This window comes from Rhinoraja longicauda, chromosome 16 (genome assembly GCF_053455715.1).
Source record: "Rhinoraja longicauda isolate Sanriku21f chromosome 16, sRhiLon1.1, whole genome shotgun sequence".
In the NCBI taxonomy this organism is placed as follows: domain Eukaryota; kingdom Metazoa; phylum Chordata; class Chondrichthyes; order Rajiformes; family Arhynchobatidae; genus Rhinoraja; species Rhinoraja longicauda.
In genome coordinates, this window is record NC_135968.1 from 36,305,720 (window position 1) to 36,326,647 (window position 20,928).

General features: G+C 42.2%; 1 protein-coding gene across 3 annotated transcripts in view; it reads left to right on the top strand.

The window, feature by feature from the left end:
• ptprea (protein tyrosine phosphatase receptor type Ea) overlaps positions 1-20,928 on the top strand; it is a 250,125-nt gene that overhangs the window by 168,554 nt on the left and 60,643 nt on the right. The window lies entirely within an intron of this gene.

Here is a 20,928-nt window from a genome sequence, read left to right on the forward strand (position 1 = left end):
CGAGGGCGGTGCAGCGGTAGAGTTGCTGCCTTACAGCTCTTGCAGCGCCGGAGACCCGGGTTCCATCCCTGCTGTCAACACGGAGTTTGTACGTCCTCCCTGTGACTGTGTGGGTTTCCTCCGAGATCTTTGGTTTCCTCCCAAACTCCAAAGGCGTACAGGTTTGTAGGCTAATTGGCTTGGTATAAGTGTAAATGATCCCCAGTGTGTGTATTAGTGTTAATGTGCGGGGATCGCTGGTCGGTGTGGGCTCGGTGGGCCGAAGGACCTGTTTCCACGTTGTATCTCTAAACTAAACTAAGTTGGAAATCTTGCCGTTTATAGAGGGATGCATATGAAGAATCAAAAAGTTAAATTTCATCATCTCATTTCATGAAATATTTTGGTCCCTTTCATATATTTTTCATTTTGACAGTATTTTCCCTTTTTTCATTGTTATTAGAAATTAAGCTTTCTAAGGTCCAGAACCTTACAACATGCATTCCAAGTTCCAAAAGAGGTGGCAGAAGAGAGAGTAAAAGTATTCATGATGGTCCTCCAAACAATCACGATGTTTAAGTGATGATATTCCAAAAAATCACTATATTATGGAACTGTCATTAAACCTTGAGAATATACTAAATGTTGGTGTATGAAATTCAGAATATCATCAGTTGTTACAGGAAGCAATTTGGAAAGGTTTTATAAAAAGAATAAGGAAGTCCTGCTGCACTTTGGTGGGGCCACACATGAAGTAATATTTATGTTTATCTTAGATTGGTTGCAGCTTGACTAATTTGTTTCCTGGGACGTGTGATAGTCATAATGGGTGACACTGAGTAAGATTCGTGGCACGTCATGTCATATAGGATGCAAAGAGTTCTTACTGACTCTGGGGAAGATTCTGAAAAGCAAATACAAAAGATTGCAGATGCTGGAATCTTGAGCAAAACACAGAATGCTGGAGGAACTCAAAGGGTTAGACAACATCTGTGGAGGAAATTGGACAGACACTGTTTTGGGTAAGGATCCTACTTCGTTCTCTATCCATTCCCTCCACAGATGCTGCCTGACCTGCTGAGTTCCTCCAGCACTGCACTTTGCTCAGGATTCTGAGAAGGATTGACAGGGACAATGATGAGAGACTGTTTCCTTTGGATAGATGGTCTAGAACAAGGAGATATTTTCTTAGAATAATTAATGCATTTAGGAGGGAAAAAAATATGTTTTTTCTCTTGGGTTGGTGTAAATCATTGGAATTCCCTAGGTTGGATGCTCAGAAAATGATTCTATCAATGATAGAGACCAAAATTATTTTTTGAAACCAAAAAAATGTAGGGATCGGGCAGGAAAAGCTGTAATCTTGTTGAATGGCAGAACAAACCGCTGGGTGCTGGCATCTCAACTTTACCTGCTTCCATTTCTAAAGTTTGTATTTTACAAGATATTTTACAAGAGGTGCTGGCTCGAAGGGCCTAATGGCCTCCTCCTGCACTTGTTTTCTATGTTTTCTATTATTGGTTGATTAGTAGATAGGAATGCATTTTTTCTGGCTAAAATAGATATTGGAGTTTTTTTGTTTTTTAATATTCTACCCATGTTAAACCAGTGCAAAATCCTTTCAAACATAATATTACCTTATGATCTATGTTATTAATGCAGCTTAAAGTGAACGCTGCCTCTCACACTGTACGATCGTGTTGCACACTAGGCCTGTGAATGGAGTAGCTTACCTCCAATCTACCACAATGCCAACCTTTGGAGGATAAAGAAAAATATCAACAACTACCAAACTATCCATGCTGGTCTTGTGTGATGGATCAATAGGAAGGAAAGTTAACGCTGCCTCTCACACTGTACGATCGTGTTGCACACTGGGCCTGTGACTGGAGTAGCAGTCTACCACAATGCCAACCTTTGGAGGATAAAGGGAAATATCATCAACTACCAAAGTATCCATGCTGGTGTTGTATGATTGGATCAATAGGAAGGAATATTATTACTCAATTGCTCAAAGTAAATTTTGAGCATATTCTTGTTGGTTTTTATTTTTAGTATTGTTGACAAAAGAAAATTACATTTCGGCATTTATGTAAAATTGTACTCCAAAAACAAAGGGGATCCCTTGAAGACAGAAGCAGGGGAATTTATTATGGAGAACAAGGAAATAGCAGATGAGTTGAACCAGATCTGTCTTCACTAAGGAAAATACAAACTCTGTTCTAGTGGCCAGAGATCCTAGGGTGATGGAGGAAATGAAGGAAATTCACATTAGGCAGGAAATGGTGTTGGGTAGACTGATGGGACTGAAGGCTGATAAATCCCCAGGGCCTGATGGTCTGCATCCCAGGGTACTTAAGGAGGTGGCTCTAGAAATCGTGGACGCATTGGTGATCATTTTCCAATGTTCTATAGATTCAGGATCACTCCCTGTGGATTGGAGGGTAGCTAATGTTATCCCACTTTTTAAGAAAGGCGGGAGAGAGAAAACAGGAAATTATAGACCAGTTAGTCTGACATCATTGGTGGGGAACATGCTGGAGTCAATTATAAAAGACAAAATTGCGGAGCATTTGGATAGCAGTAACAGGATCATTCCAAGTCAGCATGGATTTACGAAGGGGAAATCATGCTTGACTAATCTTCTGGAATTTTTTGAGGATGTAACTAGGAAAATTGACAGGGGGATGTAGTGTGCCTTGACTTTCAGAAAGCCTTCGACAAGGTCCCACGTAGGAGATTAGTGGGCAAATTTAGAGCACATGGTATTGGGGGTAGGGTACTGACATGGATAGAAAATTGGTTGGCAGACAGAAAGCAAAGAGTGGGGATAAATGGAATACAGCCCATGGAATGTTGGCCTTCATAACAAGAGGAGTTGAGTATAGGAGCAAAGAGGTCCTTCTGCAGTTGTACAGGGCCCTGGTGAGACCACACCTGGAGTACTGTGTGCAGTTTTCGTCTCCAAATTTGAGGAAGGATGTTCTTGCTATTGAGGGTGTGCAGCGTAGGTTTACTAGGTTAATTCCCGGAATGGCGGGACTGTCATACGTTGAAAGACTGGAGCGACTAGGCTTGTATACACTGGAATTTGGAAGGATGAGAGGGGATCTTATTAAAACATATAAGATTATTAAGGGGTTGGACACGTTAGAGGCAGGAAACATGTTCCCAATGTTGGGGGAGTCCAGAACCAGGGGCCACAGTTTAAGAATAAGGGGTAGGCCATTTAGAACGGAGATGAGGGAAAACTTTTTCAGTCAGAGAGTTGTAAATCTTTGGAATTCTCTCCCTCAGAAGGCAGTGGAGGCCAATTCTCTGAATGCATTCAAGAGAGAACTAGATAGAGCTCTTAAGGATAGCGGAGTCAGGGGGTATGGGGAGAAGGCAGGAACGGGGTACTGATTGAGAATGATCAGCCATGATCACATTGAATGGTGGTGCTGGCTCGACGGGCCGAATGGCCTACTCCTACTCCTACTCTATTGTCTATTGTCTATTATAACTTCGAAGTATACAACAAAATATGGATCAGCCACAGAAATGGGCGGAAAAATGGCAGATGGAGTTTAATTCAAGCAAGTGTGAGGTTTTGAACTATGGGAGGTTGAATAAAGGGAAAAGTATGTAATTCATGGTGAGACCCTTAACAGTATTAACGTAGAGCGATCTTGAGGTCCACGTCCATAACTCCCTGAACATGGCAAAACAAGTAGTGGTAAAGAAGGCGTACGGTATGGTTGCCATCATCGGCCAGGGCATTGAGTATAGTTGTCAGGAAGTCACGATGCAGATTTACAGGGCTGATTAGGCTGCATTTGGAGTATTACGATTAGTTCTGGTCACCTCATTACATAAACGATGTGGAGGTTTTGAACAGGTTGCAGAAGAGGTTTATCAGAATGATGCCTGAATTGGAGGATATTACCTATAAGGAAAGGTTGGATAGACTTAGATCGCTTTCTTTAGAATGTCGAAGGATTGGGGGAGAAAAGATCCATCCAAGACCGCAAGAAATTTGCAGCAAATTGTGGACGCAGCCCAGACCATCAAACAAACCAACCTCCCTTCTAATGACTACATTTATACCTCACGCTGCCTCGGCAAGGCCAGCAACATAGTAAAGGATGAGTCGCACCCTGGACACTCTTTCTTCTCCCCTCTCCCATCAGGCAAAAGCTATAGAAGTGCGAAAATGCCACACCTCCAAATTTAGGGACAGTTTCTTCCCAGCTGTTATCAGGTAACTGAGTCATCCTACCACAACCAGAGACCAATCCTGAACTACTATTGCCCTCAGGCTATCCTTAATCAGACTTTGCCGGCTTTACCTTGCACTAAACGTTATTCCCTTATCATGTATCTGTGTATCTATACACTGTAAATGGCTTAATTGTAATCATGTTTTGTCTTTCTGCTGACTGGTTTGCACGCAACTAAAGCTTTTCACTGTACCTCTGTACACATGACAATAAATTAAACTAAGACCTGTTGGAAGTACATCAAATTATGAGAGGTGTAGATAGGGTAGACAGCCAGAACCTTTTTCCCAGGGTGAAAATATCAAAGATTAGAGGGCATAGCTTTACGATCAGAGTGGCAATCTTTAAAGGAGGTGTGCGGAAGAGGTTTTTGGACAGAGTGTGGTGGGTGGCTGGAATGTGCTGTCAGGGGTGGTGGTGGAGGCAGATACAATGGAAGTATTTAATAGGCATTTAAAAAGACACATGGATATGCAGGGAATGGAGATATATGGATCACATGCAAGCAGATGTTTTTATTGGCATCATATTTGGGACAGGCATTGTGGACCAAAGGGCCTGTTCCTGTGCTATACTTTTCCATGTTCTATGCTCTGTCACATTGGTTCATGCAGCACTGGGAGACAGATTGCAAATAGGGATGAGGGAAACAAGGGTGAGAAAGTCATATCTTTACAGTCAGCTTTCCTTCCATGTCCAGCTTGTTGTGCCATGTTTGTTGACAATTGGTAGTGTTGTATACTATCTGTGGTTTAGATCTGACAAACCTTCTATATGTTGAACCGTAGCATTAAAGGAACTGTTTATAAATTTATGCCCAGAGTTATTGCAGTTTTGAACACATTTGGTTTAAATAGTAATACCTTCTTATTTCAAGCTTTGTTGTCAATTTATTTTTAATATTTCAACTACACTTTCTAAAATAAAGTGAACCATTTTTCACATATTAAAAATACAATTCACAGATTATGATATCTCGTCATTTAATTTTTTAGTGGGGGGGGTTGCGTTTTCTTCCTTCAGATGATTAGCTAATGATACACAGAATATGTCCAACATCCGTGTAATAGCAGATGCAGCTCATAGTCTGTGCCCATTTAACACATGGTCCCACCCCCGACATCAGTCTGAAGAAGGGTCTCGACCCGAAACGTCACCCATTCCTTCTCTCCCGAGATGCTGCCTGACCTGCTGAGTTACTCCAGCATTTTGTGAATAAATCGATTTGTACCAGCATCTGCAGTTATTTTCTTATACCACATGCATACTTCAGATCGGCTCGCAGACTACTCTAGGCATGCAAGTCCACAGCAGTTATTTCTGACCTTGCCTAAAATGTACAAGTTTTGTATCAAAAATTATGATTGTTGTGGTATTTGCCAAACAGTTTCTAAGTAAACTCATTTTTAATGGTTCCAAGTCTAGATCAAAGAGATACCAGAGAACTCATGTAAGCAACGACATGGCAAATATTACACATGCAGTGGAATGTTGGAATATAGAAACAATCTTTTTTAAACAATGAAGGCTGCTGTTTTCTGAGAGTTAATTCCCATTCAATGTGACATGCTGTTTACCCGCTTTGCATCCTCCATACAACTGGAGTCCAAAACTGGAGTACTGCTTCCAGAACAGGAATGTCCAAGTTCATAGTTCATTAAAGGTGGCAATACAAGTAGATAGTGTACTAAAGAAGGCATATGGTATGCTTGCCTTCATTGCTCGGGGCATTGAGTACAAGAGTCAGGCTGTCATGATGCAGCTCTATTAGACGATGGTTAGGCTGCATTTGGAGCATTGCGTGCAGTTCTGGTCACCCAATTACAGGAAAGATGTGCAAGCTTTGGAAAGGATGTAGAGGAGGTTTACCAGAATGCTGCCGAGATGAGAATGTTTAGCTACAGGGAGGTGTTCGATAGACCTTGAATGATTTCTCTAGAACATTGGAGGTTGAGGGGAGACTCGATAGAAGTATATATATAGACAATAGACAATAGGTGCAGGAGGAGACCATTTGGCCCTTCGAGCCAGCACCGCCATTCAATGTGATCATGGCTGATCATTCTCAATCAGTACCCCGTTCCTGCCTTCTCCCCATACCCCCTGACTCCGTTATCCTTAAGAGCTCTATCTAGCTCTCTCTTGAATGCATTCAGAGAATTGGCCTCCACTGCCTTCTGAGGCAGAGAATTCCACAGATTTACAACTCTCTGACTGAAAAGGTTTTTCCTCATCTCAGTTCTAAATGGCCTACCCCTTATTCTTAAACTGTGGCCCTTTGTTCTGGACTCCCCCAACATTGGGAACATGTTTCCTGCCTCTAACGTGTCCAACCCCTTAATAATCATACATTTCGATAAGATCTCCTCTCTTCCTTCTAAATTCCAGTGTACACAAGCCATATAGAATTATGAGGGGCATAGGTAGGGTAGACAGTTAGAACCTTTTTCCTAGGGTGGACATGTCCAACACTAGAAGACATAGCTATACGGTGAGAGAGGGAAATTTTAATGTAGATGTGCAGGGCAAGTTTTTTTGACACTGAGGATAGTTTGGCCTTGAACGTATTGCCAGAGGTGGTGGTGGAGGCAGATACTATAGTGGTATTTAAGAGGCTTTTATATAGGCACAGGAAAATGCTGAGAATAGAGGGATGTGGATCCTGTGCAGGCAGATGAGATCAGTTCAGCTCAGCATCTTTTTTGGTGCAAACATTGTTCCTGTTCTCTACTGTTCTATGTTCTAATGTTCATTGGTGGTTTTCCTTGTTGCTGACTGGCAATTAATGCAGAGAGGAATTTATAAAGGTTGTATTTGTTTTTAACTGTGTAGCATTAGTGAGTGATGTTGCATAGAAGGATCAAATACACAAACTGATAAGGATTAAAGACCAGGAAAAAGGGCTGACAATAAGATGCAAAACTATTTTACTGCTTGTTGGATTGAATATTGATTCTGGTCTCTTATTTATCTTCATAGTAAATAAAATTTATTTTCTCTGACCTCATTGCTGTGAATTCCAGTTTCCGTTTCTGAATGCATACTTTTGTGTTTAATTAACCTGAATACCTAATGTTTCAACATTGACTGATGTGGGTAACAGTAATTATATTGTATCCCATATAAACAAGCCTTGATATATTACGGTATCAGAAGAGATGGTTTAATTGTGAATTGCAGTTACGTTCAGGGAAGGAGTTACTGTGGTTACTGTTTCTGCTTGGGTTCCTGAAAATCCTGTTTCACATTGACTGATCTTGGCCCCATCCTGTCCATGGGCAGCTGCAGCAAACCAAGACCCAAGAGGTTACACAAGCAGAATTACAAAAGTATTTTCACACCACATCATGACAATAGCTTATGGAGGCTTGAAATTAGATTGTGAAAGAAGAAAACTCTGGTTAGATCATACATAGATCACATATACTTTAATGGTTAAGATGAGATGTTTGACCAGTTTCCAGTGCAAGTCCTACCCCATCACCAGACACTTTCTGACGTTATCCACCATTGTGCAGCTGGTATTTTCTTGTCCTCTTGCACGTATCTGATGATGTCGTTTACGTGCATTACAGACAGGAACTGGATCAGAAGATCACGACCAATGAACTTTGCTTTTCATCCACAGTGAAGCAAGGAGCAAATCATCCAGCAAATGGGGAACTCAAATGCGGTCCCATGTGCACGTTGATTTTCTCATCATGGAGCCTCCCTCCATTATTTTCCATGTGCTGCCCTTTCCCAGCACCAAAGATTGTGGCATCCATGTACAGTGCACTGTGCTGTGATCTGTCGATGCTGTATCAGTGATCCGATCATTGCTCCTGCCTGGTTACAGCACAGGATCTGAGGGGGCTACTTCATAGAGTAGGGACACATCAACATACATTACTGCATCATTTAATGTGTTGTCACTTTTCCCTCTCCTCTTATTTTCCCTTCCTTCTCTTTAATATCCCCCCTTTTCCATTTAGCTCCCATTCCTTCATTTTCCCCGATACTATTCCTCTTCCCTCCATGATCCCTCAGCTCCATTGCAGCCATGGGGAGTCCACTATGATATCCCTGTCCTCTTCCCAGAGGGCAGCGTGGAAATGTAATGCAGCAATGAGCTTGAACGGGAGCTTGATGATCAACCGCCAACTGCAAATGCACAAGTCAGGGCCAACCACTTGTAAGTGGGAAATAAATCATTACTAAGATTTCTCGAAGCAATGATATCCCAATTTGATGATTTTCCCTCAGACTAGCCCATTTTACCGTAGAGGAGAAATGCAGTATTCATTCATTCATGCGTGAAATTCTCAGCTTGAGTATTTTTTTGTTTGAACCTTGCATATTGGCCTGCTCTCAAGTACATCATACAAATGATTTGTTAAGTGATTTTAACCTGTGCTCCAGGTGCTGCTTACGTACATAACTCCAATATAATTTCCCTGCAATTTAGATAAAATCATTGGCTGATCTACTGTGTCGTTGCTGATGGGTGGGTCGTAGTCCAAAGTTCAGTCATGCTCATTAGCAGGGATGCATTCCAAGGCAGGGAGTAATATGGATTGAGAAGCGGAGGAGCGTTAAAGGGTAGGGGGTAGATAGCGAGCACGGTCTCATTGGAGGCCAAGGTATAACAAAGCCACAGTCTTGTGGAGGACTATGGAGGAGGACAGTGGGAATGGACCAGGAATGGAGGACAGTTGACACAAAATGGGATATAAACACAGGATAAGTTGAAGGAAGTAGGTTCTTTATTAACTTGTCCGTTTCTTTGTTGAACTAAATTAAGGCGCATGTTGCAATCAAAAACGCTTGAACAATTGGAGGGAAGAATCTGGGGGCAGGAAGAAGAACACAGTGGAGGCAGGGGTCTAGTTACAGAGAGAACTAAGCTACAGCACATCCTAGTGTCAGGCAAATGGCATCCTGTCCTCTTACATTCAGGAAGCATTCCTCTTGCCATTGAGTGGTGAATAAGGACACCTGAGGCACTGTGAGCCTTCAAACTGCACAACACAAAAACATGACACAAATGATAGGGAAAATTATTGCTTGGAAGTTGGATAACAATACCTGCAGATCTTAATCTGATTTAGAACTTGAAATGAGTATTGTAACCATCACTTGCAGGAAGGTTTTAACTTTCTCCAGAAACCATAATTTGGCATTCGTGAAAGTTAAGAGTGAAAATTGAACTATTTGAGTAGAATTATGAATTCATTAACAGATTGACAAATTACTGAAATGGAAGTGATTCTAAGTGGTTAATTTCCCACACCAGAAGCACCAAAGAAATTGAATAAACTGAGAAATAAAAAAAGATACAAAGTGCTGAAGTAACTCAGCAGGTCAGGCAGCATCTCTGGGGAACATGGATGGGTGACATTGCGGATTGGGACCCTTCAGACTTATTGTGGTGGTGATTGAGGATGGGTTCTGACCCAAACATCACCTATCCATGCTCTCCAGAGATGCTGCCTGACCAACTGAGTTACTCCAGCATTTTGTGTCTTTTTTTGCAGCATCTCTGGAGAACATGGATAGGTGACATTTCGGGTTGGAACCTAGCTTCAGTCTGAAGAAGGGTCCTGAACCAAAACTCCCCCTGTCTTCTTCTACCTATATTTCCTCCTCTAACATCATAATTCCTACCTCTCCTGTCCTTAGTCATACTTCTTATCTTTTCATCTCTGGCCTTTGTTCAACTATCTGCCAATCATTAACCATTCTTACCTGTATACACCTATCACTTGCCAGACTTCATCCTGGCCCCATCTCTCTTTCACCTTTCTCCCCTCTCCCCACCAAAGTAAGTCAGAGGAAGGGTCCCCACCTGCAATGTCACCCATCAATGTTCTCTAGAGATGCTGCCTGACCTGCTAAGTTTCTCCAGTATCTGGAGTTCCTTGTTTCACCATTCTTCTCTACTACATGGCAATTGCACATCATATACCAGTTCCAAAACCGAATTCCATGGGTTCTGATTTCATCACATTAATTGCGCTGGGAAATCAGTCTGCAGAGAGATGTAAATTGACTTAAAGCTGTGCTTCATCTGAGCTGACTTTGAATGCCTGAGCTGAAAATCTGTTAAATTCCCAATGTTAAGGCCACAGAAATTACACTCAGAAAATGTAACTACATCCAAAATTACAGATCAGAAAAGTCCACCCTTCACCTTTATGCTGATATCCATCTTTCTATTGTTGATAATTAAATTTAATTGGATTTAATGTACAAATGAGAAGACCAATCATTTAAATATTTGCCCCCCCCCCATCTATTTACTGCCTCTGTTTTTCCTCGTGTCTGCATTATTGCTACTTTTTGAGATGCTTGGTAGGTTTTCCTATTTTAAATGTTGTGGTTGCTTTCCTGCATAAGTCTATGCCAGAGAGAAGGCAGCACAATGGCACAGCTGGTAGAGACCCGGGTTCGATCCTGACCTCGGGTGTTGTCTGCATGTAGTTTGTACATTCTTCCTGTGACCGCATAGGTTGCCTCCAGGTGCTCCGGTTTCCTCCCACATCTCTAAAGACTTGCGGGTTAGTGCGCTAATTGTTGTCTGTAAATTGTCCCCTAGTGTGGAGGGAGTGGATGAGAAAGTGTGATAACATCGAACTCGTGTTGATTGGTGATCGATGGTCGGCGTGGACTGAGGGAGCTGCAGGCTCTGTTTCCATGCAGGATCTCAAAACTAAACTCAAAAAGACAAGTATCCTGATCTGAGTTTTCTGCTAATCACACCTCTAGTTGCATTCTCCAGGCTCACTTGTTCTTCTTCTGCCTTCTTGAAATGTGTCACAGTCTATGCCCTACATTCACCAGATAATTAGCGTGCAGAGAGAGAGGTTCCTGGCCACATCGATTTTATGGCACTGACAATGGACTGTTCCAGCAGTTCTGTCTTTCTGAATGATGTCTCTAATTCCTGCCTCTTTTGAACGTGTCTTCACAACCTTCCTATCTCTCCTGCATCTACTTGCAGGGTTTTCTTCACTCCCTGTCTCCCTTCAATTCAAAATCCTCCATGAAATGTTTGACACCATTTTCAACCCTGCCAGTAGATGCTAAACATTAGCCTTTTATTAACGCTGCTTGTACCCTCTGCCTTCCACTGGAGAAACTGAGATATCTTTATCCACGATTAGCAGTCTCTTGCTCCATCTCTCTGTGGGGAGGAGTAGTGCTGAATACTGCAAGGATTTGAATGAAGAAATCAGCAAAGAGTCAGCGAAAGTGGTCACATGCTGGGAAATCTGAATCACTGCCATTAAATTGTGATCAAGAGAAATGAAGACAAACGGCAAACGTCATCCAAAATAGCAAAGCTTTCACGTGCAAATCAGGTTGTGCCACAGCCTGTAAATGCACAACACGCCTTTTGCATTTTAGGGTCTAAATAAAGTGTTTTAATGATTTATTAAGAATTTGATTTCCGATATTAGGACCTTTATCTTTTTTTAACAGGGATCCACTCAATCTGTGAAAGTGTAAGTCAGAAAGGATGAACAAGTTCAGGCATCCAAACACTTGCCATCTGTGTACAATGTTTAAATATATGTTGGCCAAGTTATTGTACAAATAATAATGGTCACATAATGAAACTCATTATTGAAGAAACAACTTCTGGATTGAACAGTTAAAAATGGAAATCTGGGAGTTGGGTTTCCCTGTTTATCCATGAGCTGTTCTACAAAAGCACCCCATGAATAGAACCTAATATTGGTAGAAATGCAACATTGTGCTGGTGAGCGAATTTTCACCTATTAAAGGTTCCAGAAAAAGTTAGGCTGGTGCGTTCATGAGTAAATTAATTGTATAAGTTGTGCCTCATTCTTTACGAGGCCAATTAATGTTAGAGCCATAGAGACAAAGTGTCATTCGGCATAGAAACAGGTCCTTCGACCCAAAGTCCATGCCCAATCCCATTTGCCCACATTTAGTTCACATCCCTCTCAACCTTTCCTATCCATGTACCTGTCCAAGTATCTTTTAAATGCTGTTACAGACCTTGTCTCAAATACCTCCTCTGGCAGCTTGTTCTACATACCCACCACCCTCTGAGTGAATAGGTTGCCCCACAGAATCCTACTAAATCTTGTTCCTCTCATCTTAAACCTATGTCCTTTGGTTCTTGATTACTTTCCCCAGGTAAAAGACTTTGTGCATTCACTTTATCTATTCATCTCATGATTTTATACATCTCGATCACCCCTCAGCCTCCTGCACTCCAAGGAACGAAGTCCTAGCCTGTCGAACCTTTCCCTATAGCTCATAGTCCTGGCGATATCATTGTAAATCTTCCCATCACACGTTCCAGCTTAATGACATCCTTCCTACAGCAGGGTGACCAAAACAGAGCACAGTACTCCAAATGCAGCCTCAACAATATCTTATACAATTGTAACTTAGTGTCCCAACCTCTATACTCAATATTCTGACTGGTAAAGGCCAATCAAATGAAGAATTCTTGCCTTTAGTAAAGAAATGTTGCATTTAAATCATATAGAATTAAGGTGGAAATCAAAATACCAAAAGTTAGTTTTTTTTCTTTAATCATGCCATTTTTATAGTCAAACAGAAAAAAATGACATTCCCTCATAAAAGTGATTTCAAAGTCATAGAGATTAGCAACAGTGAAGCAACTTTGCACACTTTACTGGATTTTATCTTGCACTTAATGTTATTCCCTTTATCCTGTATCTGTACACTGTGGACAGCTCGGTTGTAATCACGTATAGTCTTTCCGCTGACTGGATAGCATGCAACAAAAAAGCTTTTCACTCTACCTCAGTACACGTAACAATAAACTAAACTAAACTAAACTTGTAAGATTTCAATGGCATATTGTTTAGCAGCCCCATTAATGTAAATGAATAAAAGCTACCAGTTCTGCCCAGTCCCAGCTTTTGATTGGGAGATCCAGACCATGATTATCTATTGAGATTCAACCCGACCACTTCGGGAATATTTCACATGGTTTTTCGCTGAAATCTGTTGTTAACAGAACACATCATTAAACTTGTGTGTAGAAAGAAACTGCAGATGCTTGTATATACTGAAGATAGACACAAAGTGCTGGAGTAACTCAGCGGGTGTGGCAGCATCTCAGGAGAAAGATGATGGGTGACATTTCGGGTCGGGACCCTTCCCAGTGGCTGTTCAGTTTCATCTTTGTTATGGTATTTTTCTTAATTCATTACCCACATGTTATTTTTTCTCAGAAATATAAACTTCATGCCAGAGGTGTTTAAATCTTATTTTTGTTTATACCACTGTTTTCTATCTTGGTATGATATATTATATCTGGTCATCTTAAAATCATGTTGCTCGTTTCACCGTCCTTTAATTTTCCAACGATATTCTTCCTTTCCTTCTGCTGTTGCATAGTTAAAAAATGTTTGGATTTCGTGCAGTTCTTTAATCTAGGTCCAGAAATTGCTCAGCACCTACTGTGCTGTTAAAAGAGTATCCAGCACAATTTATAAAAGTGACATAGAGACACAGGACATCAATTCTGACGTTTGCAGCACAAGACTGCTTGTGGTCCCCACAACATCACACTGAAACTGTGGTTTCAGCATGGTATTTCCTATTGAGATATTACTAGTTCTTATAGTTGTCAGCATGCAGCACAGCAAGTGTCATCTTTTCAGCCACCCTTTTGAGGATATTCAAGCAATTATTTTCCAGCTACTTGGAATTGTTACCGGAGAATGAATTGATGCTGCATTGTTTAGTTTAGAGACACAGCGTGGAAACAGGCCCTTCAGCCTGCGATCACCAATACACTAGTTCTAACCCACATACTAGGGACAATTTACAGAAGCCAATTAACCTACATACCTGCACGACTTTGGAGTGTGGGAGGAAACCGGAGGACCCGGAGAAAACCCAGATGTTCACAGGGAGAGTATACAAACTCTGCACACATAGTCAGGATCGAACTCAGGGGTCTCCGGCACTATAAGGCAGCAACTCTACCACTGCGCTAGAAGGTGGAAAGATGCTCCCAAATTTCGTAGCGACCATGGAGATCATTAACCAAAGCACTGTCAAGAGGTTGCAAGGAAAGTCTCTCAGGACATGAGTACAATCTATGAATGCCTGCACTTTAGAGATCCTGGAGTCATACGGCACAGACACCATCTATGGCAACCATCACATATTAATTTACAATAATCCTGCACTAATCCTGTTTTATTCTTCCCCATTTCCATCAACTGCGCCCAGATTCTACTAATCACCTAGGAACTAGGGGGAATTAAGAGTAACCAATTAACCTGCCAACCTTGTGGAAGTCTGCAAGGCAGGCAAGTGGCCGAGCCTACTCTATCCAGCATACATGCGTTGAAATGAAAAAGATGCAGTATTCTCTCCATAAACGAGGCTTTTGCTTGACCTCCTTAATACAGCAGATAACAGTGAACTGTGAGATATGGCAGAGATTTGCAGCCTGAAATGATTCTTAGTTGAAGAAGCTGAGATCAACCACCAGCCTCAGCTCCATGGCCACAGTGGCCAGAGCACGTACTTGTGGGTCTCATATCTAACTGAGGACTAAGAATGCAGTTTAATTGTTGGCCCTTCAAGGAGTAAGTGTAATTGCTGAGAAACAGGGTTGCTAACACCTGATCTTTCCATGAGTAAATAAGAAGTCCATTGAAAATCTTACTGCATTACTGAACTTGGCAAATTGCATCACTGTGGGTGGAGTATGAGGGAAGAAATAAAGTGCAGGGAAGGATGAAAGTCCCACCAAGAAAGAGGGGACAAATTTGCCAATTGACTTACTGCTAATCTCTGCCATATATCTGACTCCCAGTTGTGTTTGCAAAATTAATGAATTCTGGATTGTTGATTTTCCGGATCACATTTATTTTTCAAAGTAGTGCCAGTTTCTTGCCCTCTGGCAAGCAGCTCAATAGAATATTGTTCATTTTCGAGGCTTCAGTCCTCGAAAAAATAATCTGGTTGCAGTTCTAAATATCCACCATTAGATGTCACCTGTGCACCTTTCAAAGCTTGCACCATGCTGTTGGAACACCGATCAATGGATGATAGCGATGTTTGTGGGCTCCATATACATTAAAAGTGAAAATAAATTGTTCATGTATTCTGTGCAGGCACATACATACTGATTTACATCTGTACTATTTGAACCAGCAATGTAGCTCAGGGTCTCTTGTGGCAGGGAAGGATATCACAGGAACATGCGTATCTTTTTGTACTGAACACTGTGTAATTGAAGTGCACAGTCGCTGCAGATAAAGGGCCTTGATACTTTTTCTCCGTTCAGCTGGGGAATGTTATCAATTTATAATTGAGTATGCTGTTGCATTTCTCACAGACTGAAGTAGCAAAGGCCTGCAGTGAAACGTAGGTGCACCGAAAGTGGAGACGAGAAGCAGTGTGGGCTGCAAACCGCATTCCTTAAATGCAGGGGAATTCCAATAGGTTTGTGCTCCACTGCCAACCCCATGAGTGCGGACACAGATAAATGCCAGAAATCAACCGTGGAACTGCCTAATGTTTAACGGAAAGTTAAGGATCATTGTTCTTCACAATTGTTGCAGGATAAGGGTGGCATGGTGGCCCAGCGGCAGTGTTTCTACCTTACAGCGCCAGAGACTCGTGTTCGATCCTGACTGCCAGTGCCGTGTGTACAGAGTTTGTACGTCCTCCCCGTGACCTGCGTGGGTTTTCTCCGGGATATCCGGTTTCCTCTCACACTCCGAGGACGGACAAATTTGTAGGCTAAATATTTGGTAAAATTGTAAATTGTCCCTAGTGGTGTGTTAGTGCGCGGGGATCGCTGGTCGGCGCGGACTTGTTGGGTCGAAGGGCCTGTTTCTGCGCTGTATCTCTAAACTAACCTAAACTAAATAAAATGCAAATGTTGAAATATTTCTGGTTCTATTAGGTTAGAAAATGTCCTTTCCTTTTTATATCTACAGTCTACCCTCGTTATTAGGGACCTCTTTATAACGGATGGTAGACACAAAATGCTGGAATAACTCAGCGGGTCAGGCAGCATCTCTGGAGAAGGAATGGATGACGTTTCGGGTCGAGACCCTTCTTCAGACTGATCTTTATAACGGATCTCGGTTATAGCGGATGGCATCTCCACATTAATCAGCCCACTGTCTCTTTAAGAACACAGGCTGCTTGTCACACTACTGAGGTCACTGAAATTGACATGTAATTGCCTCGATCGACACTTGTGCAATGATACTCTATTAAACAAGGTAGCAAAGAGCCTTTAGTATATTTAGCTTGCAGTATACATTTTTACAAAATACATTTTTAGCTATTAAAATGAACCTGATATTTGATACAACTTGTTGTTTCACGGAGTGACTGCTGGGTAGTTGGAACAAATTCCTTACTTGGTAATAGTGGACTATTGGTAATGACAGATACCATTCTCTCCCCTCCTCCATGGTCTATTGTACCAAGGGTCATCTGTATTGTCAAATTCCTCCTGGTTAGTCTTGGACTGTGCAAAGACGATCAAAGAATGATGAATACAGGGTAATAGTAGAAGCTTACCAGGGATGGTCCTGGGCTTTGGAACTTGTTAGGTCATTTTTATGCAGTATATTCAGGAAACTGCAACAGTCGAATTTCACCATGTGTGAATGTTAATGTTTGCTGCCAGTAATCAATCACCACCGGAACGAAGCCTTCTAAGATCTGCCTTTTTGTGAAGGTCTATAATATTCTGAATGAGGACATTTACTTCTTTCCGTTATCATTTTTAAAATATATTATTTCACAGCCTCTATTCCCAATGCAAGACCAGTGCATACTAAACCGTCCTACTGGCCTTGCATTGAATGGCTTGCCACAGTATTTCCGAGGGTCGTTAAAAGACATTTATAATAATAATAATAATAATAATAATGCATTTTATTTATATAGCGCTTTTCATATACTCAAAGACGCTTTACAGATATTTAGAGAACATAGGGAAATGAATAAATAGATAAATAAGTAAATAAGTAAACGAACAGAGAAAGGAGACAGAAGGTGAGGTGACCTTCAGTGGTTGAAGGCAGTACTGAACAGGTGAGACTTCAGCGATGTTTTGAATGTGGTGAGTGTGGAGGAGTCTCTAACGGTTTGGGGTAGTGAGTTCCATAGGGTGGGAGCAGCGATGGAGAAAGCCCTGTCCCCCCAGGATCTGAGTTTGGTCCGGATGTGGGGGGATAGGAGATTGGCAGCAGCAGAGCGGAGGGTGCAGGTGTCACACATAGGCCTGAAGAACACTTGCAACCCAGAAATCTGATAATATCATGGGCGGTATCAACAATCCAGCTAGCAGTATTATTTAGTATAAGAAAATAACTGCAGATGCTGGTACAAATCGATTTATTCACAAAATGCTGGAGTAACTCAGCAGGTCAGGCAGCATCTCGGGAGAGAAGGGTCAGTCTGAAGAAGGGTCTCAACCCGAAACGTCACCCATTCCTTCTCTCCCGAGATGCTGCCTGACCTGCTGAGTTACTCCAGCATTTTGTGAAAAAATAGCAGTATTTTTAATTAACTGCATCTATCTTGAGGAGATTTCAGATCTGACTGCTCAGATTTTTAGTTGAGAGTTTGGGATTACTAGATCATTAATGATCTGGAGAGCCTAACATGGTCCGGACCGACATAGTGAATGGTAGGGCTCAGAGCAGAGGGATCTTGGAGTGCAGGTACATAGTTCCTCGATGGCACCACAGGTAGATAGGGTGGTCAAAAAGGCTTTTGACACATTGGCACAGTATTGAGTGTAGAAATTGGGAGGTAATTTTGCAGTTATATAAGACGTTGGTGAGGCTGAATTTAGAGTATTATGTTCAGTTCTGGGCATCATGTTAACGGGAAGATGGTGTCGTTGGAATGTGTACAGAAAAGATTCACAAGGATGTTGCCAGGACTCGAGGGTCTGAGCTAAAGGGAGAGGTTGAGTGGCCTAGGATTCTATTCCTTGGAGCACAGGAGGATGAGGGGTGATCTTATAGAGGTGTATAAAATCATGAGAGGAATAGATCAGGTAAATGCACACTCTTGCCCAGAGCAGGGGAATCGAGAACCAGAGGACATAGGTTTAAGGTGAAGGGGGAAAGATTTAATAGGAATCTGAAGGGTAATTTTTTCTCACAAAGGGTGGTGGGTGTATGGAACAAGCTGCCGGAGGAGGCAGGTACTATTGCAATGTTTAAGAAACAATGAGACAGGTACATGGATAGGACAGGTTTAGAGGGATATGGGCCAAACAAAGGCAGGTGGGACTAGTATAGATGGGACATGTTTGCCGGTGTGAGCAAGTTGGGCTGAAGGACCCGTTTCAATGCTGTATAACTCCACGACTATTAATGCCAGTGCTGTTAAACCCCATCATTAGCAACAAAAGCAGTTTGGTTTTGTGCATGGGTAGGTGTTGGAGTCTCATCGATCTTTATTCTGCTATTTAGAGTCAGCTATTTAAATCCCTCATCTCTGGACATTTGCCAACAGTCAATCCGATTCAGTGAAAAGGAGTGGTCTGCACTTGGCCTGAATCCATTGATCAGAGAGCGCCCGCTTTTCCTGTTCCAGGCCAAAAAATGTACGAGGCTGAAACCGAGCCAAGCTTGAAATTAACTTAGTGCACAAGCATGTAGAGCATGGAATTGGCAGAGACTTCAAATGCCAGATTAAGAGGATCTCCTCGGATGAATCCGTCTTGCCGGCTCCGTGCTGGCCGCTGCTGTTGGAAAGCCTGAGTGCCAGCATGCGGTCACTGCCTGTAGCTCACTCCAGCTGTTAGTGGAACCACTGTAGGCATTGTTATTGAATGAAGCAGATTTCCTCAAGCATCCAGCGTGACCGGCATTGCAAAACTCCTCTTGCAAAACCAAAGGAAAGCAGTAAAGGTCCGCTGCAGTCTCCACTGAATGATTCTGATGTGCCTTCTTTTGCTTTAACCATGGTATCCCCATCACCATTGCAAACAGGGCACTCAACTGTATTTGTCCCATTTTCGGCAATTCTGATTGTACCGTTCGCCTCTTCCCCAGAGCAAAGATTTTTCCTCTCACCTTTTACTTTTACTTTACATGTACAATGGAGCATAACCTATAATTGTCACCATCTTCAACTGGATACCACCATGAGACACATGGTTCTCTCTATCATGATGGCTTCTTTACTCAATGGTGCACTGGTGCACTCATCCATTGCACAGCTACCTAAACTCCTTTTCCAGGCACTGTCCATGGCATGGCAGGGGATGCATCTGTGTAGGAAGGAACTGCAGATGCTGGTTTACACCGAAGAGAGAAAAACAAAATGATGGAGTAACTCAGCGGGTCAGGTCGTATCGCTGGAGAAAAGGAATAGCTCAGGTTTTGGGTCAAGACCCTTCTTCAGACTACATAGGAAGGAACTGCAGGTGCCGGTTAGTCTGAAGAAGGATCTCGACCCGAAACATCACCTATTCCTTTTCTCCAGAGATGCTGCCTCACCCACCGAGTTACTCCAGTATTTGTGTCTATCTTTGGGGATGCATCCACCTGTCCATTCACCACTTCTTTTCCTGATGTCCAAGGACCCGATTAAGTTGCCCAGGTGAAGTAGCATCATTTGTACTTCCACCAATTTAGTTTTCTTCATTGAAGTTCTCACAACGTGGTCTCTTTTGCAGTGCATTGGGGAAACCAGACACAGATTGGGATACAACATAACGCAAGACATCCATTCAGTCCACCATAGTCAACCCTGGATGTACCACTTTCCTGTCATTTTACCCATCCAGCCCACTCCCAATCTGACTTCTGTCTTAGGTCTCCTGCACAGTACCAATGAAGCTCAACATAAGCTTAAAGTATAGTCCCTTGTCCTCTGGCTTAACACATTCCAGCTTCCTCAGTATGTAGTTCTGCTTTAACTCGTGTTTTTGTTATCTCATCAACTCATTATCATAATGTTAGAGAATACAAGAGTTTGCAGATACAAAGTGCTGGAGGAATTCAGCAGGATATGCAGCATCTGTGGAGGGAATGGGCAGATGATGTTTCAGCTGGTGACACCTTCATCAGACATGTAATAGATGGGAGAAAAAACTACTAAAGTCGCACAATTTCACCTTGGTTCCCCTCAGGGATGTTGTGCCTATCCACAAGAGTACACTTAGCACAATTTGTATTGCTACATGATAGAACATATAGATGGAAAGTACTTTATCTTTTGGAAAGTTGTCCAACAGAACCAATATATTTAAGGTAATTCCCAGAAGAACTAAATGGGAAAATTGGAAGAGCTGCTAAAATCTGGGATACCTGATCTGAGAGGTGGAAGCAGATACCATCTGAACTTACGAAAGGATATTGGTTACATGATTTTAGTTTTTTCGTTTTATTTTTTGTTTAGTTTTGTTAGTTTTAGAAATATGGCATAGAAACAGGCCCTTCAGCCCACTGAGTCCACACCCATTCATACTAGTTCTAAGCTATTCCACCTTCTCACCCACGCCCTACACATAAGGGCCAATTCTTACAGAGGCCAATTAACCTACAAACCCGCATGCATTAGGGATGTGGGAGGAAATGAGAGCACCCGAAGGAAACCCACGCAGCCATGGGGAGAACGTGCAATCTCCACACAGACGGTACCCGAGGTGCGGATCAAACCCGGCTCTCTGGTGTTGTGAAGTAGCAGC